The 16,794-nt window shown below is 44.6% G+C and overlaps 1 long non-coding RNA gene across 1 annotated transcript; it reads left to right on the forward strand.

Moving 5' to 3' along the window:
- Positions 1–5,684: 5,684 nt before the first annotated feature.
- On the forward strand, positions 5,685–13,450 carry LOC125920746 (uncharacterized). Its single transcript, XR_007457180.1, has 3 exons — positions 5,685–6,012; positions 7,835–7,980; positions 12,592–13,450. It is a non-coding gene; the product is annotated as an uncharacterized LOC125920746 (long non-coding RNA).
- The last annotated feature ends 3,344 nt before the right edge of the window (positions 13,451–16,794 follow it).

The following is a 16,794-nucleotide window of genomic DNA, read 5'->3' on the forward strand; positions in this document are numbered from 1 at the left end:
AAATGACTTATCTGTAGGGCATAACTTAAAGTTTTCACCAAACTCATGCAGGAAATCCCCTTCACATACAAAGTAATTATTTTACAATAATGAAAAAGGTTATGGGGCTGGTTCAAACTTTGAACCCACCTAAGTTATGTTTTGCAAACAATGTGCAATAACTCTCTGGAATATACAAAGACCTTCACCTGCAGTGAAAAGAGCCTAGCAAAGTCTGTTAAAGTAACAGAATGCAAGGAGACGACAATGATCTCATTTTAGACACAAGCCAGTCGTTAAAGACGTATAGACCATCCTGTTCAATAGATCTCAGTTACATTTTTTTTTTTAAGTTTATTTTGAGAGAGACTGTGTGCATGCACATGCAGGGAAAAGGCAGAGAGAAAGGGAGAGAGAGAATCTCAAGCAGGCTCCATGCTGTCAGTGCAGAGCCCAACACAAATGGCAAAATCATGACCTGAGCCAAGATCAAGAGTTAATGCTCCACCGACTGAGCCACCCAGGCACCACATTTCTTTTTAAAGAATACAGAAACCACAATTCTAGAATTATGCTTAAATTATATAATTTTCCTTTGGGGGACTTACAAGATACTTTAGAAATATTTAGAACCTTAGCATCATTGTCGTTATGAACAGTTGTTGAAGCACAGACCGGTTGATAGAAGGCCAGATCAACCAGCCATATTACCCAATCCCTATTCTAATTTAAAAAAAGAGTGCACACCTGTGATGAGCACCAGGTATTGTATGGAAGTGTTGATTCACTATATTGTGCAACTGAAACTAATATACTGTATGTTAACTAACTGAAATTTAAATGAAAACTTTAAAAAAGGAAAAATGATGGATTAGAATCCTCTTTTCCATTCTTTAGTTTCTTTCCCTAGTTGCAAAATACAGTATCTTTTTAAAAAATATTTATTTATTTTTGAGAGAGAGAGGAGTGAGCAGGGGAGGGGCAGAAAGAGGGGGACCAAAGTGGGCTCTGTGCTGACAGCAGACAGCCCAATGCGGGGCTTGAACTCAGAAACCAGGAGATCACGACCTGAGCCAAAGTCAGATGTTTAACCGACAGAGCCACCAGGCACCCTGCAAAGTGTAGTATCTTTGAGAACATTCTTCTTTATTTCTTTTAAAGATTTTGTTTTTGTTTTTTAAGTAAACTCTATGCCCAATGTGGGGCTCTAGCTTATGACCTTGAGATCAAGAGTCTCATGCTCTAACGACTGAGCCAGCCAGGTGCCCTGAAAATCCTTCTTTAAATCAAATTCCATCCTGGCAACATTTTGTCTCAACCAGTAAGTGCCCAAGGTACAAGAAGTGTCTTTTTTTTTCTTTAATGTTATTTATTTTGAGGGAAAGAGATGGAGGAGGGGCAGAGAGAGAGAGGAAGACAGAAAGAATCCCAAGCAGGCTCAGCACTGTCAGCACAGAGCTCAACGCGGGGCTCGAACTCATGAACCATGAGATCGTGACCTGAGCCAGTATCAAGAATCTGACACTTTTAACTGACTGAGCCACCCAGGTGCCCCACAAGAAGTTCCTTTAAAAAAGGTTTGCAGACCTTTACAAGAAAGCTGTTTTTTTTTTAAACTTTTTTGTTAACGTTTATTTATTTTTGAGACAGAGAGAGACAGAACATGAACAAGGGAGGGTCAGAGAAAGAGGGAGACACAGAATCTGAAACAGGCTCCAGGCTCTGAGCTGTCAGCACAGAGCCAGACGCGGGGCTTGAACTCACGGACCTTGAGATAATGACCTGAGCCCAACTCGGGCCCTTAACTGACTGAGCCACCCAGCTGCCCCAAGAAAGCTGTTATGAAAATCCCTGTTTCAGGACTGGACTTTAGTAGAGATACTGCCATCACGATGTCCTGGATCCAGCAAATAAACCCTCCCGATGGAGTCCAGGATGAAGCGGTCCCTTTTTGGCTGTGCATGTGTTATCGGAAAGGGCAGGTAGGAAGCCCTGACGTGACACTTAAAGCACTTCAGTAGCTTCTCCTTACCCTTCCAATGCACTCCTGGGATGGGGGCCTCTGCCTGCCCACCCCGCCTGCCTGACCTGTCTCCCCTTGCTCCGCCCACCCCACCTGCCCCGCCTGTCTCCCTTGCTCCGCCCACCCCACCTGCCCCGCCTGTCCCCCTTGCTCCGCCCACCCCACCTGCCCCGCCTGTCCCCCTTGCTCCGCCCACCCCACCTGCCCCACCTGTGTCCCCTTACTTCTGCCTTCACCTCCGCTAGGTTCTTTTCTGTTTTAGCCCTCCACGTTCTCACTCCCCTCAGGGCCTTTGTATCGTCTGTTCCTTTGCCTGGAAAGCTCCATCCCCAGCTCTGCCTGGTTCTCTTCCTCCTCACCCTTTAGGTCACATCACACACCACCCTTCTTAGACCAAGTTTTTCCCGTTGTTCTCCATCATGTTTTTCATGGCACAAATTGCAATTTGTAATTTAGAGCAATGCTTCTCAAAATTTCTGGAGTATAGGATGAATTTTTCTAAATTTCCAGCCCATTGCAGATCTATATTTTTGTAAAATATATTAGAAACGAATTACTAGAAAAATAAAATGAAAAAAAGACAAACAATAGAAGCCAGATTTTTTTTTTTTTTACTAGACTCAATGAACATAAGATTACTCTATCAAATCACTATAGAAGTTTCTAGGGGTGCCTGAGTGGCTCAGTTGGTTAAACGTCATGATCTCACAGCTTGTGAGTTCAAGCCTCTTGTCAGGCTCTGTGCTGACAGCTCAGAGCCTGGAGCCTGCTTCAGATTCTGTGTCTCCCTCTGTTTCTGCCCCTCCCCGCCCCTCTCTCTCTCAAAAATAAACATTAAAAAAATAAAAATAAATAAAAAAGAAGTTTCTAAACACTTTCTAAAATCATCTCAAGCTGGTAACACAAATCTGTGGCCCAGCTCTGGTCCACAGACCCTACTAGCCCATGCAGCTGGATAATCATTGGTTTGTCCCCATTGGACTATTAACTCCATAGGGGAAGGGACCTCATCTGTCTTATTCACCACATGTCCCTAAGGCCTAAAATGGTACCTGGCAGGTGCTAGGTGTTCAACACATTTCTATTGAATGGCGTGAGTGGTTGAATGAACAACCGGTCACTATAAAAGAGGGTGTGTAGAAAAGAGGGGTCCGATGGGTGGATTGGCTGGGTTGGTCACTGTTGGCCAAGTGGCTGGGTGCTGGTGGTGAAGTCTGCAGGCATCATGGGGGACCAGCAGGGGCCCAGGAATGACTCAGCAGTGCTCTCCCTGCCCAGGCTCATGAGAGGCCCCAGGAGCGGGCTTTGCCAACGTAGCAGCCTGGTTTTATCCCAGAGTAGCTCTGCTCGGCCTGTGCCCCGTGTTCCGACTGGTAACCCTCTGATCTCTGATCAGATTCCCTCCGAGGACCCCGAGTAGAAATTCCGCTCAAAATCCATTGCCGTGCACTGGGAGGGGGCAATGGGCTACCTGAGGGGAGTTTCAGAGAGTGAGTCTGGGGAGTCAGGTTTGGGTGGAGTCAGCTGGCGGGCAGCGGCCCTCTGCTCCAGAGTGGGCCATGCAGCCTCGACACTGGGCCCCAGAGGGAGGCCAGCAGGGACTCGGGCCGAAACAGAGACAGAATCTGCAGGGTGGGGGTGGGGGAAGCCGCTGGTGGGCTTGCAAAGGTGGCCCCTGCTGTGTAGGGAAACATGAATTGAGGAGAGAGCTGGCTCAGATAGAAACCCACAGCGGAGATAAGGCAACTAAACTTTTCTGGACTTAGCAGCCTGGCCAGGAGAAATGTTGTGGGCAAAACACACAGTACAGAGAGAAACAGGCAAGGGGGGGGCGGGGGGCTGGCCCCAGGGGCCTCCAGGACAGGACGGGGAGGTAATGGCGAGGTCACACAGGCCTGAGCAGCCAGGCCTCCTTCTCACGGGGGTTGGGAGACAGCCTGGGACCAAGAGGCGGCTGCAGAAGAAAAGCCTGCAGGAAGGAGAGAAGAGGGAAGCGGAGATGTGAGGACGAGGATAGGAGGGTGGGGCGCGGCCACCGTCTGAGCAGAGCCGCCAGGTCCGACATTCAGGTCAGGCCATGAGGTAACCTTGGGAGACGTCCTCAAAACTCCCTGTTTAAAAGGCCCCTGGGAAAGGCAGACAGGCCGGAAAAACGATCTTGTACAGTCTCCAGGGAGACTGTCGTGTGCCCAGATTTCCTACTTTGTTTCTTTCTGTGTATTTTCCTGCGGCAGTGAGGAGCAAGATGTTTCAAATAAAAAAGGCCTACTGTTTGGGGCGCCTGGGTGGCTCAGTCAGTTGAGCGTCTGACTTCCCCTCAAGTGATGATCTCACGGTTGGCGAGTTCCGGCCCCACATCGGGCTCTCTGCCGTCAGGGCAGGGCCCGCTTCGGATCCGCTGTCCCCCTCTCTCTGCCTCTCCCCCTGCTTGTGCTCTCCCATAAATAAAAAAATTAAAAGGCCTACGTTTAAGTTGACCTATGAGAACGTATGATTTCTGTAGGTAAATGAGAACAGCCGTTTCACATGGCTCCACCTAAGGTATTGAGTCCAGGACAGAAAGCAGAGGGGAGTCAGGAAGACACATTCCATCGTCACTCAGCCCAGGGTGGGCGGTGGAACCTGGTGCCACAGGCCACAGAAAGCAGTGGAGCTTGGAAGAGGCACGGTGGCTGCATCGCCCAGTGCAGGGGGAGGGAGGGACAGGACAAGGGGGCAGGCCTAGAACGACAAGGAAGACAGGGGCTTCTCTGGCAAGAGGATGGGCTCCGGGCGGTCGGCACCCCGGGCCAGGCCCTTCCAGGGCGTCACGTCGGCCCATGCACCTGGCTTGTGGACACAACGGTGTAACCTTAGCCACAGTGCCGTGTCTGTGATGTAAGAAGCGTAAGTCTGCAATGCTCTTAACTGTGTGGCCGTGGGCAGCCCTGGGCTAAACGTCCACTCCCGAGTGTTGAGGATGCCTGTCCCGGCCACCGCGCAAATAGAGTCACCCACTCTCGGAACCCCCAGAAGTGCTGGTGAAAGGGGCCAGCTTTCCGAAAGACAGACCTGAGGCCCCCATGTCTATGCCAGTAGTCCTCCCCCTCTCTGAGGTGGGAGAAACTATAATCTCACCTTCCATTGTCACCCCAGATCTTCCCTTTCTTCCTCACTGATGTCAGGCTGGTAGGCAGCAGAGGCAGAGAACAGGGTCACTTACTTGCTGCAATGCTCATTCACCTGGAGCTGGACAGACACTCTCTTGTTCTACCCTTGAGGTCCTTCCTCAGGCCAACCCGTGGCTGTGGGTTCCTTGCTCCTCCCTCAGCACTCTCTGACAGGGCCACCCCTCCTGCGTGCCACCAGCAGAGTCCCGGGGTCTTGGGCACTGCCCCCAAGTGTCTCCAGCAAGGGTTGAACGGTTTTCTCATCTGTCAAGCGGGCACCATAACAGTCATGACATCATAGGGTCTCGTGAGACTGTCACAACAGAAGTCCTTAGAACAGCATCTGGCACATGGTAGGTATTCTATCGGTGTCATATGAGTATGTATTACTCTTGTTGAAAAAAACATAACATCTCAGGGCAGGAACCGTGAGATCATGACCTGAGCCAAAATCAAGAGTTGGACACTCAACTGACTGAGCCACCCGGACGCCCTATTCCAAGTTTTTGTTTAAGTTCCAGCTAGTTAACATACACTACAGTATTAGTTTCGGCTTCTATAGGTCTCCTTATTTTAAACTTTTGTGTGGAGGGAACATCTACAGGGCAGGAATGCAGCCAGGTGTCAGGAGTGCAGCGGAACCAGGAATTGACCAACCAACAGGTTTCTTGGCCGCTCATCTCTGTTCCTCCAAGCACGTCTGTTTCATTTCTCATCTCTCTACAGATCAACCTTGTCTACTGCGGGGCCAGATGTGTCCACTCACAACTCCGAAATGCTCGTGGTATAGACCCACCCACGTTCCTAGGTTGGCTTCCCTGGTGAACTGAGGGATGATCCCCAAAGAAGAGGGAAATGATTGTGAGTTGGACATACCCCCCCCCCAAAAGATGTCTACTAGAGGACAAAAGAGAGCATCAGTAGGAATTCATCGTATGCCGATATCAAAATGACAGTCAGAATTTCTGTCCTTTCTGAAATGAAAAAGCAAAAAACTAAAACATTAGATGTCACTATCGGTACAATTAAATCAAGATATCTCTTGGACTAATGCAAAACGATATTTTCTTTTATTTGGACCTGAAGTTGGAAGCCATTGCACTTCAAATAACAACCAAGGCACAATGGCATAAAGAAAAGGCACAGTCCTGATCTCAAGGGCTTGGACTATTCAGAAGCTATTTTAAAATTTCTGAAGTTATTTTTATTGCGTCTACTGTTACCTTCTTGTTGCATTTTAAATATTTCGTTGGATGTATGAGGTGAAGAAGATATCTTTTCTTTTTTGTGTGTGTGTTTTTTTTTCTTTCTTTTCTTTTTTTTTTTTTTGAGACAGAGAGAGACAGAGCATGAGCGGGGAAGGGACAGAGAGAGAGAGACACACACACAGAATCCAAAGCAGATTCCAGACTCTGAGCTGTTAACACAGAGCCCAATGTGAGGCTCAAACTCATGAACCCATGAGATCAAGACCTGAGCAGAAATCGGACGCTTAACCTACTTGAGCCACCCAGGCATCCCAGAAGATAGCTTTTCTGAGTGATGCACTTGGAAATGGTCAAACCATACTGAAAAGTACTCAGGGTGATCAAAGTAACTGACAAATAAAACCGCTATTCCTGTGAGCTTTGTGGCTTCCCTTGTGCACAGAATAATTGTGCTCATTTTCTTGGTTAATTGAGGAAATCCTTCGTGTATCTCCTATTTTTATTTTAGTTTTATTTGAAAGAGCCAGCAGAGAAGCAAATGGAAGAGTAAGAAAGAGCAATTCATTAAACATGGGATTCTCAGGGCACCTGGGTGGCTCGGTCTGTTAAGTGTTTGACATCAGTTCAAGTCATGTTCTCATAGTTCATGAGTTTGAGCCCCACGTCGGGCTCTATGCTGACAGCTCAGCCGGGAGCCTCCTTCGGAATCTGTGTCTCCTCTCTCTCTCTCTCTCTCTCTCTCTCTGCCTCTCCCCCGCTCACATCCTGTCTCTGTCTCTCAAAAATAAATAAACGATTTAAAAATTTTTAATATAAATAAATAAATAAATAAATAAAATTAAAACTTGGGGGGAAAAATGTAAATCTACAGAAACCAAAAGCAGATTTGTGGTTGCTCGGGGCTGGGGTGGGAGAGGAAGGAGCTGATAACTAAAGACTGTGGGGTTTCTTTTCGAGATGATGAAATGTTCTAAAATTTACTGTGGTGAGAGTTGCACATATTTGTGAATGTACTAAAAAAACCACTGAGTTGTACAATTTAAATGAATGAATTACAGTATATGTGAATTCCATCTCAATAAAGCTGCTAAAAAATTAATTGTTGGATGGTTGGATGGAAGAAAACTGGTTTTAAAACAAAAAGCTATCTGGAACACCTGGGTGGCTCAGTTGGTTAAGCATCTGACTCTTGATTTTGGCTCAGGTGGTGATCTCATAGTTTGTGGGATCGAGCCCCATATTGGGCTCTGTGCTGACAGCACGGAGCCTGCTTGGAATTCTCTGTCTCTCCCTCTCTCTGCTCCTGCCCCACTCCTCTCTCTCTCTCTCTCTGGATTAATAAGTAAACTTAAAAAAAAAAAGCAATTTAAGTCAGCCACATCTATATCGTCTTAAACATGGAAAACTAGGAAGGGCTGGTTGACTAACTTGGTCTCTCTCTCTCTCTCTTTTTTTTTTTAATTTTTTTTTTTTAGATGAGCTCCCTGCCCGATATGGGGCTTGAACTCATGACCTCGAGATCAAGAGTCATATGCTGTACTGACTGAGCCAACCAAGCACCCCTCACCTGTTCTCTTGATAAAGACTTCTCCTCTTGTATTGACAAACCAGCTTTCTAATGGTGAGTGAATTTATATTCATTGCATTCTTATATGTTATAAGGATGTATACTTCTTTTTAAGTTTATTTTTATTTATTTTGAGAGAGAGCGAGTAAGCAGGGAAGGGGGCCTGGAAAGAGGGAGAGAGAGAGAATCCCAAGCAGGCTCCACACTGTCAGCGCAGAGCCTGACGTGGCTCAAACTCATGAACTGTGAGATCATGACCTGAGCCAAAGTCAAGAGTCAGACGCTTAACCAACTGAGCCACCCAGGTGCCCCTAAGAATATATATTCTTATGCAATAAATAATTATTTTAAAATGTTAAGTTAGCCCAAAATATGGGATCCCAAATAAATACTTTCCATTTCATAAACCTAAGCAAGTAGGTCATTATAGCTGTCCTATATGTCTTTGTATTAAATATTTGCCATTTTACAAATAACAAGTTTTCCACAAAACATGTTCTGGGCAGAGCTTTAGAACACGGCCATGGTTTATCAAAACATGAAAAGTGTGACTGAATTCAGGGAGCCCATCTGACTCAGAGAACATAATTTCTGTTCAGCCACTGGCAAATGAGAACGTCAAACATTGTGGCAATTTTTAAAGCAAACCAAAGCGGACAGTTAAGAGCGTATGGTAACTTCTCTTAAAGCTGAAGCCGGTCTCTTTGGGACACTAGGGTGTTGTAAAAAAGAAAGAAGATGTAGTCATCGCTTCCCGTCTAAACACTAAGACATAATGGACACTATTCCAAAAGCCGCTCCTTCTAGGGACTAAGTACCTTGGAGACCTCAGAAAGAACAGGCAGCAACAGGAGGAATCCAAATAGAAAGAAAATAAAACTGGGGCGCCTGGGTGGCTCAGTAGGTTAAGCGGCCGACTTCAGCTCAGGTCATGATCTCAAGGTCCGTGAGTTCGAGCCCCACGTCGGGCTCTGTGCTGACAGCTCAGAGCCTGGAGCCTGTTTCAGATTCTGTGTCTCCCTCTCTCTGACCCTCCCCCGTTCATGCTCTGTCTCTCTCTGTCTCAAAAATAAATAAATGTTAAAAAAAAAAAAAAATTTAATAAAAAAAAAAAAGAGAAGAAAACTGAGACCCCCGCCCCCTCCTGCCACAGCCTGGTCTATTAAGGGTTGTAAAAACCCCGAGGCCCAGGAATTCCGGTGAGCCCCTCAAATTCCCAAAGGCAGGCAGGAAGCTAGAAGTTTCCTTGTTTTGAGAGAAAGTTTTCTCCAAATCCCAGTGGAAAACCAGTCCAGAGACCAGGAAGTGAAACTGATGTGGATGCATTGTTTGTTGGGGCAAATCCTCTGAATTTCTGAAATTAACCTGTGCCACAAAAACATCCTGCTGGAAGGCTGTGGGTTGAATCAGGGTTCCCTTGGCTTAAATTCAAATCTCAAGGTGTCAGGTCAGGGGTAGGCTATGACACAGGGTAGTTGATGAGCCCAAGGCCACCCCAGAAGAACTGGTTGTAGACAAGGCCTGCAGGCCCTCCTGGGAAACAGCCACGGAGCTCCAGAAGACAGCCAGGAACCGAGAGCCTCAGCCTGGTATCCTGTGCAAATAACTACCTTAGACTTTTTACTAACCCCAAAATAAATTTATTTCCAGATTTTAGGGGGAAATGGAACAAACATAATGCTTTCTCTGAGATCCAAGCCAAGGCAGGGATACAATCCTTGCTCATTTAGACTCCCGCCCAGGCGCAGACAGGAATGCCAGAGAGCTCACAGCGGCCTCATTTCCTGAGGGCTGAAACTCACAGGAGATGGTGTCTTCAGAAGTTATGTTTGTGAGACATCACACTCCAGTAACTTCGTGACTGATATTCAATTGTCCTGCCTATGACAGTGTTTGTTCAGACCAACTCTGACGAAGAATGAACGTGTGTTTATATTTAGAAAATTTCTGCATTTGAGTGTGTTTACTCTTAAATCACTTCAAGTGGCTTTCTTGATTTTAGCAAACTAAAATGATTTATACTAAAGCTAACCATACACATACCCTATGACCCAGAGACTGCTCCTAGATACGTACTCAATAGAAATGCACACACATATGCACAAAAGGCATATTCAGAAGAATTCATAGCGGAATTATCCATAATAGCCAAAACCCTGGAAGCAATCCAAACATCCATCGACAATAGAATGGGTAAATAGTGATATACTCCTACAATAGAATACCCTAGAACAATGAGTGACTCTTAGGTACACAATCTTGAGTAAAAGAAGCCAGACACAAATAAGCACACACTGCACGGTAAATTTCAAAATTGGGCAAGAAAAATCAGTGGTATTAGAAGTCAGAATAGTGGCTATCCTTGGGGAAGGGAGTGAGGGTGTTAGCCAGGGGAACACATAAAAGGAGCTTCTGGGGTGATGATAATCTATTTCTTAACCTGGCTTGTATTTAAAAAAAATTTTTAGTGTTGTATTTATTTTTGAGAGAGAGAGAGAGAGAGACAAAGAGAGAGAGAGACAAAGAGAGAGAGAGAGAGAGAGTGTGTGTGTGGACGCACAAGCGGGGAAGGGGCAGAGAGAGGGACAGAGGATCCAAATCGGGCTCCATGCTGACAGCAGTTAGCCCAATATGGGGCTTGAATTCATGAACTCAGATCACCACCTGAGCCAAAGTCAGACGCTCAACTGACTGAGCCACTCAAGGCATCCCCCTGGCTTGTATTTTAAAGGCTGTGTTCTATTTTAAAATTCATCAAGTACCGGGAAACCCAGTTAGCTTAGTTGGTAGAGCGTGGGACCCTTGATCTAGGGATTGTGAGTTCAAGGCCCATGTTGGGTTGAGACACTACTTAAAAACAAAATCTTTAATAAAAAAAAATAAAATTCATCAAGCACTTATGATTTGTTCACTTTTCTGTATCTGTTGTAGGCTGATAAATGTATTTTAAAAAATATCTTTTAACCATCTATATGGTAGGTGTAACTATTGAATCAGTATATTGTTTGTGGAAAACTATGTAAAACTTTTGCATTTGCAGGTGTAGTGGATGTACTTGGAGAGACCCCCAAATTATGACAGCTGGTGACCATTATTGTTTGGCATTGTTAGTAATGAGCCCCAAGTCTGACACCTAACTTAAATCTGGGTCATAACCCTACCACATTGTTCAAAAATGTAATCTTGGAGTTTAAAGTAACTTAAGATACTCACAGAAAGATCTAACTTCCTGATGGCCTGGATCTCAGCAAATGGTCTTCCTTTCGTGTCTTTGGAACTGAAGTCATCATCCTGAACATACACCTGAGACCTCTTCACCTTTTTGTGATGGATGGCTCAGAGGTCACTGCAAGTGTGCAGAAGACAAGGCCTTGAGAAACCCAGAGAGTCAAAAACGAAGGGTGTCAGGGAAGAAACCAAATGATTTCTTTAGAGCTTTCTCCTTTGAGTTAATTTTTTTTTTAATATGGGTTTTTTTTTCATGCTAAAAAAAGATTACATAATTTGTTTAGTGGCTTAATGGCCAAAGAAAAGATACAAATACTGTTTTAGTAGTTGAGTCTCAGCTCTTTAAACAGCTTTATTGGGGTGTAGCTTATGTACCATGTATTTACCCAATCATGGCACTGCACAATTCAATAATTTTAGGAAATTTATAGAATTGTGCAACAATCACCATAATCCAGTTTTAGAACATTTCCATCACCCCAAAAATTTCTTTGCACCCATTGTCAGTCAATCCCTGTTGTAGGAGGGCACTCACTCCCAGCGCTAAGCAAGCATTCTGCATTATACACATATATATAATGTATAATGCATGTTCTATAGTCATATATAATATATAAATATATATTATGCATTGTGTTAAAGACTTGCCTTTTCTCTTTTTTTTCTTTTGTTTTTTCTTGCTTACTTAGATTTATGGTCAGGGCCTATTAATAAGAAACAAGCATGCCTTGGGGCGCCTGGGTGGCTCAGTCGGTTGAGCGTCAGACTTCTGCTCAGGTTATGATCTCACAGTTCGTGAGTTCGAGCCCCACGTCGGGCTCTGTGCTGACAGCTCAGAGCCTGGAGCCTGCTTCTACTTCTGCGTCTCCCTCTCTCTCTGCCCCTAACCCACTCGCATGCTGTCTCTGTCTCTCTCAAAAATAAATAAACATTAAATAAAAATTAAAAAAAAAAAAAAGAAACAAGCATGCCTTTCAATCTGCTGAGGAGCTCAGCACAGTGGGACAGAAGGCAGAGGGGAAATCACATGCTTAAGACAAAGCTTTTGATTTTCTTTACCCATAATCAGAGAGTACAATCTCCTTCATGGAGCAGTTTATACGAAATCTCATTATAGGAAGACAGAGGAATGGAGAATAGCTGGGGTGTCCTAAAGCAATCGCCTGTGTAAGTTGGCCAGCATGAATTTGGGGGAGCTACGGCAGTTGTCTAGTCAGCAGGAGTATCTTCTACGAGTCAGCAACCCCAACAACAAGTGCTCAGAAATGTGCATACGGAAATGTACATCCTCAAACAGGTGTCCTCCTCTCTGGTCTTCCTCCCGGGGTCCCAGCCACTGTGACAGCCTCCCACCTGACTTTCCTGTGCCCAGTCTTGCGTCTCTACAGAAAGAATGCTCAGAACACAAACCTGATCCTATCACTTTCCCGTTCAAAGCTCTACAAGGCTCTTCTCCAAAGCCCTCTGTGGATCGGCCGGGCCCCTGAGCTTGCTGCACAAGACCCTTCGACCTGGTTCCTGAACAATGCCTCTCTTTCCGAGCACGCTGCAAGCCTTCTCTTGACATTTCATGTAATGGAACCACGCAGGGTAGTCTGTGGTATCTGGATTCTTTCACTTGGCACAATGTTTTCACGGTCCATTCATGTGTCAGCATGTTTTACTATTGCATTTCAACTCTTTTTATTACTGAATTATATCCCATTGCATGGATAGACCACATTTTATTGATCCATTCACCAGTTGATCTACATCTGGATTGGTTTCAGTTTGGGATTCTTGCAAATAAAGCTGCTATGGACATTGGTGTCCGTGTCTTTGTGTGGACAAATGTTTTCACTTCTCCTGGGTAGACACCTGCGAGTGGTAGTGTTGGGTTGTGTGGTAAATTTATGTTTAACTTTTTTTTTTCTATTTGGATTTTTTATTTATTGCAGTAATAGTGATAGACCAGTTAAATAAAGCATGAGCCTCCAAGCATTGCATATGCTCATTTTATACCTTTATAAATCTCTCCATTTAAAAATATTTACTGAGTGTTATAATGTTCTAAGTTTTGTACTAGAGAGAAGACTCAACTTGAAAAGAAGCGAATGATGTGACACATATAATGAAACTTAAGCAAGAATTCTTTTTTTGGGGGGGGGGATATTTTTCATTTTATTCTGTTTTATCAGTTTTTTTTTTCATTTACATCCAAGTTAGTTAGCATATAATGTTATAATGATTATAGTATAGCATATAGTGTTATAATGATTTCAGGAGTAGATTCCAGTGATTCATCCCCTACATATAACACCCAGTGCTCATCCCAACAAGTGTCCTCCTTAATGCCACTTGCCCATTTAGCCCATCCCCCCCACCCACCTCCCCTCCAGCAACAGTTTGTTCTCTGTATTTAAGAGTCTCTTATGTCTTGTCCCCTCTCTGTTTTTATATTATTTTTGCTTCTCTTATGTTCTTCTGTTTTGTATCTTAAATTCCATATATGAGTGAAATCATATGTTATCTGTCTTTCTCTGAATGACTTATTTTGCTTAGCATAATACCCTCTAGTTCCCATCCATGTTGTTGCAAATGGCAAGATTTCATTCTTTTTGATGACACAGTAATACTCCATTGTATATATATCTATACCACATCTTCTTTATCCACTCATCCATTGGTAGACATTGGGTCTTTTTCTGTAATTTGGCTATTGTCCATAGCACTGCTATAAACATTGGGGTGTACGTGCTCCTTCAAAACAGCACACCTGTATCCCTTGGATAAATGCCCAGTAGTGCAGTTGCTGGGTTGTAGGATAGTTCTATTTTTAATTTTTTGAGGAACCTCCATATTGTTTTCCAGAGTGGCTGCACCAGCTTGCTTTCCCACCAACAGTGCAAAAGGGATCCTCTTTCTCCGCATCCTCGCCAACATCTGTTGTTGCTGGAGTCGTCAGTGTTCGCCATTCTGACAGGCGTGAGGTGGTATCTCATTGTGGTTTTGATTTGTATTTCTCTGATGGTGAGTGATGTATGTTTAACTTTTTAACGTTTATTTATTTTTGGGACAGAGAGAGACAGAGCATGAACGGGGGAGGGGCAGAGAGAGAGGGAGACACAGAATCGGAAGCAGGCTCCAGGCTCTGAGCCATCAGCCCAGAGCCTGACGCGGGGCTCGAACTCACGAACCGCGAGATCGTGACCTGAGCCGAAGTCGGACGCTCAACCGACTGAGCCACCCAGGCGCCCCTGTATGTTTAACTTTTTAATGAAATTGCCAAACTGTTTTCCAAACCGTTAACCATTTTACGTTCCCACCAGTGACGTATGAGGCTTCCAATTATTACTGCACATCCCCACCAATACTTGTTATTATCTGTCTCTTAAAAATTGTAATCATTCTAGGGACGCCTGGGCAGCTCAGTTGGTTGAGCATCCGACTCTTGATTTCGGCTCAGGCCATGATCTCATGGTTCGTGGGTTCCAGACTCGCGTTGGGCTTTTCCCTGACAGCACGGAGTCAGCTTGGAATTCTCTCTCCTCTCTCTCTGCCCCTCCCCCTCTTGTGCACACACTTTCAATCTCTCTCTCTCTCGAAATAAATAAATAAGCATAAAGAAATTTTTTTAATGTAATCATTCTAGTAGGTGCGTGACAGTATCTGTGGTTTTAATTTTCATTTATGTCATAGCTAGTTGTGTTAAGCATCTTTTTTAAATATTTCAAACTATAAAATAAAATCTGCTTGTAAAGGTTACTGTGTAATGATATAATGGAATATTACAATACTATCATATTCTAGATTTGCCCAGCAAACTCCAAGGCAGTTGAAGTTATTTTTATAAATATCCATCATTTTCGTAATCATCATAAAAAGTTAACCTATTTATGCGTTGGTGTTTCACCAGCAATTCTACAAAAATGAGTCACACAGACAGAGAAAAACAGGTAGTTTTTCCTTTTGCTTGGGTATATTATCTTGCTATCGTGGGGGGAGAGATGATAAAAATAAGTTGCCCAAACAAACAAACAAACAACCCCTCTGATTTCAGTTGGTTGTTCAGGGTCTAAAATAAAATAATGGAAAACTCTTAGTAGAGTCTATATAATTAGCATGGCAGGGATGAGCTACAGAAACAGCTAGAAAAAGCATCATGTGACCCGTGGTTGGCGTACAAAGCTGCCCCATCACGGGGAAGTGGGGACGGAGCTGGGCCTCATTGTTGGAAAGGGGACATGTTGCCGGATGCGGGTTCTGTTCTCAAACTTGACTCTTGTTGTAACTGAATTTCCTCTGTATGTAAAGGCATCAGATGAGTTCAAGAGCTTGGTTGAAACCTTACCAAATTCCTGGAAACTTCTTGGAACCTGCAGAGAAGAGTTCTTAGACTTTCTCCTCCAGGACAGAATGTTCCAGATCTCTTGTCACATTTCCATTTCACAACCCGTTTCATTGCTAATGAGGTAAGCTCCTAAATCCTTTTACAAAATCTCGACTCAAGAAAAATGAAGAGCCCACTGCCCATGGTCACTCACTGGGCACCTCAGCACTCCTAAGCTCTAGGCCATTCATAAAGATCTAAAGAGGGGCCTCTGAGTGGCTCAGCTGGGTAACATCTGACTTCAGCTCAGGTCATGATCTCATGGTTCATGGGTTCAAACCTCATTTTGAGCCCCACATTGGGCTCTGCTCCGACAGTGTTGAGCCTGCTTGGGATCCTCTCTCTGCCCCTCCTGCACTCGTACACACTCGCACTTTCTCCTTCTCTCAAAAATTAAATTAATTAATTAAAAAAAAAAAAAAAAAGGTCTCAAAGAAAAGATTGGCCTTGTTGGTAATGTCGTTCTTTTCCTCTGGAACTTCCTGGTCCGTGCACCTTCACCCAACTCCTTATGTTATTTTCTGGCTGGAGGAGACCAGACATGTTCAGGACAGGCTTCTAAAAACTGTGCTCTTGTTCCTGCTCCTACATGTACACACAACGGAATCGGGCCCCTGTCCACCAGTAGACGGGTATGGAAACAGCTGAAGAAGTGTTATTTCTCATAGCCCCAAGCTGGAAACAAACCACATACGCACCACAAGGAGAGGGGATGGACACATGTACAGCCACGCAGTGGGGGTCTCTTCAGCAGAGAATGAGACCCCTACAACTGCCCACACAGTTGGAAAGAATCTCACAAACGAATGTCAAGGAAAGAAGCCAGACAGGAAAGAGCACATGTCCTGTGATCCTACTGATCCCAAGTTCAAAACCTGTCAAATGGAGTCTATAGTGTAAGAGGGGGTCATGACTGGAAGGGAGCACTTATCCTAGGCGGCTAGTTGTGTTTCCTTTTTTAAAAAAAAATGTGTTTTTTAATGTTTATTTATTTTTCAGAGAGAGACTGGGAGACAGAGCATGAGTCGGAGAGGGGCAGAGAGAGAGGGAGACACAGAATCCAAAGCAGGCTGCAGGCTCTGAGCTGTCAGCACAGAGCCCGACGTGGGGCTCGAACTCATGAACCGGGAGATGAAGACCTGAGCTGAGCGAAGGTGGACACTTAACTGAGCAACCCAGGCACCCTAAAACTTTTTTGAGGTTTTTTTTTTTCAATTTACTTATTTTGAGAGAGACAGAGAATGAACAGGGGCAGAGAGAGAGGGGCACAG

Source organism: Panthera uncia, chromosome C2 (assembly GCF_023721935.1).
Source record: "Panthera uncia isolate 11264 chromosome C2, Puncia_PCG_1.0, whole genome shotgun sequence".
Taxonomy (NCBI): Eukaryota; Metazoa; Chordata; class Mammalia; order Carnivora; family Felidae; genus Panthera; species Panthera uncia.